The sequence below is a fragment of the Amaranthus tricolor genome, chromosome 1 (genome assembly GCF_026212465.1).
Source record: "Amaranthus tricolor cultivar Red isolate AtriRed21 chromosome 1, ASM2621246v1, whole genome shotgun sequence".
In the NCBI taxonomy this organism is placed as follows: Eukaryota; Viridiplantae; Streptophyta; class Magnoliopsida; order Caryophyllales; family Amaranthaceae; genus Amaranthus; species Amaranthus tricolor.
Window position 1 is genome coordinate 3,119,709 of NC_080047.1, and position 5,518 is coordinate 3,125,226.

A 5,518-nucleotide genomic window follows, 5' to 3' on the forward strand; every position below is an offset into this window, starting at 1 on the left:
TCTTAACAATTACATACCTTTCATGACGTTTTCATCGTTTTGCAAGTGAGTATTATTCGCATTAGAACAATTCTTATATGTAGATTCGAATTCATACATCATTTCTTCCATTGTTAGACAATAATTAAGGTTGCAGAAGGTGTGTATAATCGATGAAGAAACTCATTCAATTTCTGAGTAAAAGAAATCAGTTTTTTCTTACAAAAAACGCACTCTCTTTTCCTTCTAAAATACAGTTTTTTTTTTTTAATAATTTATCATTTGAAGGGAGTTGGGATAGGCTCCAAAAGAGCCGTCTCTAGAAGAGACAGTCTCTCAGGAGAGGGGCTGTAAATGATTTTACTCCCTCCTTCCATTAAAAAGATATTTGTCTTTTGACGCTATTCACTTATTATTCTTATTTTGTATTTTATTTTTAATATATATTTCTAAATTAAAACATAGTCAATTGAGATCTTGTTTGATTCATCTCAATGTAAAGATTATCAAAATTCACTTTTTATAATATTTCGTTACGTATAATAAGAGATATTAAGTATTCAATAAATGCATGGGATAGCGTGAAAAAATAAATATTTTCTTTTTCAGTAGAATGGAGGTATTATTTTAATACGGTAAATTTGATTATTTTAAAATTTTAAATGATCATCTTACGGTTATAATTGATTATTTTAATATTACAATTGATCATTTTAAGGTTATAACTTACACTTTTTGACTATAAAACATGATTATTTTTAAACAATATGTGATCATATTAAAATTATAATTAACAAATTTAAATTATAAGTGTATATTAAGTCAATTCAATAGAAGAATCTTTAACGTGAGATAATTTCTTTTGAAAAGTTTGTTATATTTTTGTACTTCCTTTGCTGCTTGTATTGAGATATAAAATTCATATTTATAATGAGTATCGTCTAGTACAAATCAAAACAACATCAAGTTTGATTGGGCCATTTGAAATTTTTATTTTTCACAAAAAATTACCAACGGTTACTATTATCATATTGTGATTCGTGGGAGTGCCTCCGTTAGTGAGAGTCTTTAAAACAAATAACTCATATACTGATTAAGTTATGAATTTAGCTGAATTATTTAACTTATATATGGGCCACATTTCATTAAGATAACTGCATAACAAAAAATTCACATTCTCATAATTTGTATAAGTTGAGTTATTTGAGCTACTCTTGTAAGAGATTATTTGTCAGTATGACAGTCTCACATTAAAGTCGTCTCTTACAAAAATTTATGAGGTTATTTAAATCATTTAAAATCTGTCTCATACAACAGTTTTTGTAATTTTAATAGTCGTTATTATGTAGAAGTATGTATATTGTGATTCAAAAACTATCATAAAAAATGGTCTCACCGTAGAAACAATTATAAATTAGGTTAACCCAATTAAATTAATTAACAATTACTTTTGTGCTAAAGATACTTAATTTAGTGGTTTAATGTTAACACGTTATGTTAAATGTTAAAATTGAAGTTTCAAATCTTAAAACATCCTCTTGGATTGTTTATAATTGTCACTTTGAAACTTGTCTCATTGTAAAACAATCTCATACAAAAGTTGCTCATTGTGGGTAAGGGATTGATGAGTTCAGAGTGAGCATATTTAAGGCAGATTGCGTGGATACAAGTATACAAAGTGTAATCAAAAAGTTTGATTTGAAACCGTCTGATTATGAGATATGCTTATACAACCATCTAATTTTCTAATTAGTGATCATTTTAAAGTTATGATTTGTCACTTTAAGATTGTGCAAGATTTGTCTTAGGTTATAACTTATAAGTGACTGATTTAAGGTTATACGCAATCACTTTAAGATTAAAATTTATCATTTTAAAATTGTAAGTGAACTTAAGATTATAAATGATCACTTTAAGGTGGTGTTTGGTATAAGAAGTGGAAATGTAATGGAAATGGAATGTGTTACGAGGAGTAAGGTATTGTTAAGTGTTATTGTTAATTTTTGTTTGGTACAAAGAGATGTAAGGGAATAAAAATAAAAAAGAAGGTAAATGCTGAAATGCATCATCCCTATCATTTTCTCAATACCATATTTTCCTGAACCTCCACCATTCCTAAACTACATAAGCCACTGCAATCCTTCACCATAAATCAATTCAATTAGCTTTTTTATTTTTCATTTTTTTCCTAAAATTTCCTCTATTTAACGTTACCGATGGTAGAGGGTTGGTAACAAAAGTAAAGATAATGGTTACCTCTATTTAACGGATATCGTTACCTTTTTGAGTAAACAAATACAATGTAATGGATTATGTTTTTTGAATCCATTTCCTACCCTAATTTTTGACATACCAAACACCCCTAAGTTTATTATATAGTTACTTTAAACTTTAAAACTGATGGCGATTATTTTACCCAATCCTTAAAGTTCGCCACCCCTTTTCATTTTTTCGCCACCCCCCCTCTAAAATTACGTATTTGCCCCTGTAGTTAAAAAAATTACAAAAATGCCACTCTTTACAAATTTCTTATTTATAATAATAATAATAATAATAATAATAATAATAATAAAAACAATAATAAAATTAAATAATAATAATAAATAAAATTAAATAATAATAATAAATAAAATTAATAATAATAATAACATTAATAATAATAATAATAATAATAATAATAATAAAAACAATAATAATAATAATAATAATAATAATAAAAACAACAATAATAAAATTAAATAATAATAATTATTATTCAAAAAAAATAAAAAAAAAAAGTTGAGTCGCACAAAATTGGGCGACTGAACCTAGGTCGAGTCGCCCAAAATTGGGCGACTCAATTTTTTTTTTTTTTTTTTTTTTTTTCTTTTTGGAAAATAATAATAATAATAATAATAATAATAATATTAATACATATAATAATAATTTATAAATTAATGTGGTATATTAGCTCAGTTGGTTAGAGCATTGTGCTATTAACGTGAAGGTCTCAGGTTCGAGACCTGCACAAGCCATTATTTAATAATTATTGATTTTTTATCATATTTATAATAAAAAATCAATAATTATTAAATAATGGCTTGTGTAGGTCTCGAACTTGAGACCTTCACGTTAATAGCACAACGCTCTAACCAACTAAGCTAATAAACCACATTAATCTATAAATTATTATTATTTGTATTAATATTATTATTATTATTATTATTTTCCAAAAAGAAAAAAAAAAAAAAAAAAAAAAAAAAAAAAAAATTGAGTCGCCCAATTTTGGGCGACTCGACCTAGGTTCAGTCGCCCAGATCTGGGCGACTCGACCTAGGTTCAGTCGCCCAATTTTGTGCGACTCAACTTTTTTTTTTTTTTTTTTTTGAATAATAATTATTATTATTTAATTTTATTATTGTTGTTATTATTATTATTATTATTATAAATAAAAAATTTGAAATGAGTGGCAAAATTGTAATTTTTAAAAAATCAGGGGCAAATTCGTAATTTCATTTGGAGGGGGGTGGCGAAAAATGAAAAGGGTGGCGAAATTTAGCAACACCCTTATTTTAAGGTAATAATTGGAATTTTTTTGTGAATTTTGAGGGGTGTAATGCATGTAAATGAGTGAGTATTGCGGATTTGGGCATTCATGAATGGGGACTGGAGTGGTGATTGATACTTGGTTTTCATGGGCTTATGTGGGCTCAAAATATATAAGAAACGACAATTTTCAAGTCCAATTCCCCAAATTGACCCTTTGTATGAACACAAAAACTTGGGTGAGACTATTTCAGAGAATTTGAAATTAATAAGTAAAAAAATTAAAAAAATGAACCAAATAATCTAAGTTTCAAATATATTTTAAAAGTAAGCGTGAAAATCTCAAACCAGAGGTTTGGAGAACAGCCAAATAAGACAAAATAATTGTTCGCAGGTACTAACTCCGATCCAAGCGGTATGATTCATTGCCAAAACTCCGATCATTCGTAAGTGAAAGTTTGGAGGCTATGATAAAGTAATTAAACATATATATACAACAAAATATATACAAATGTTTGAAATATACAACTAAATAAACATATATATATATATATATATATATATATATATATATATATATATATATATATATATATATATATATATATATATATATATATATATATATATATATATATATATATATATATATAGTCGATCCAAATACACAAAAGTTAAACGTTAACACTCACGACCCTCATCTATCCTATCCAACTGAGTTGGTCTCCTACGCCTCCTACGATAGTAAGAGGCGTTCGGTTGTCGCTCTGGCAGTGGAGGGGACTGGTACTGTGATGGCTGTGATGGCCCAGCCTGCGAGGTCCCCGCAACGTCAACGGGGTATGAATGGTCCATCTCCTTCAAATGATAGTCATAAGCAGGAGATGAGACGTGCGTATGGGCGGTAGTCGATGAGGACTCTGCAGCGACTTCCGGTATGAAGTGCTGGAACTGCGAGCCGACGAGCATGCCATGCGCAATCTCCCTCACCGGCTCCTCGTGGATGTACCACATCATTGCTGTCGCACCTTGTGCCTGCAATTAATATTTAGTTAATGTAACATTATATTATGTAATCGACAACTTAATCATTTAAATGCAAATAAAGACTTACAAATTGGGTCCTCGTAGGCGCAGCAGGTGCGTAATGTGCTGCTGCAAAGATGGCACGTGGTGTCATCCATCGGCGAATGATGGAGAGGAACCACGACATGTAGTCTGGTGTAGTAGGTGCGCCATAAACATCGATCAGCGCACCTTGTGCCAGCAGCTCCAGTCTACCATCCCAACGAGCGATGTGACGCCAGTTGATGTCCATCCAGTTTGTCGTACCCTGATTTTTGCGCGAAATCTGGTACAGCTGGGGTTCAGTATCACAAGGCGGTGGAATGCCCTGTACCAACTCATATTGGTGCAGTACGCGCTCTGGTAGATGTACTTCGACAATGTCGAAGCATATGAGTGGCACAGAAGCCCTCCACACACCTGAATGAATCCCCGAGTGTTCGAGTACAGCTGCGTAGGCTTCCGCAGAGTATGGGTCCCACAAAAACTAAAATACATATTATGAAAATGTAAGTGATATATTAATTAAATTTTACTAATGTTAATGAGTACTGAAATATTTACCTGGAAGGGTCATAGCAGGTCTAACTGATCTCGGTAGAATCCGAGACCGGTGCGGTGTGCTTGCGCGTCCGGCGTGTAAAATTCCACCTTGAACCGTACGCAACATCTAGTGGGGGTTGTGGTGGAGGAGCAATATCACTACGACCAACGGTTCTGTAAGGTTGGCCGATAAGAATATGCTCCCACGCACACAACTGAACATTGGAAATGTAATTAGTATGTAATTCAACTACAACGGCTTAGAATTAAATGTTATTTTTATTACCTGTAATATGACTATTGGCCCCGCAATCTCCTTGACGTTCTTGTGGGCAGCACCACATAGCCTCCTATACAGGTATCCAAGGGCTGCAGAGCCCCACCAAAGAAACACAAACAAGTTTAC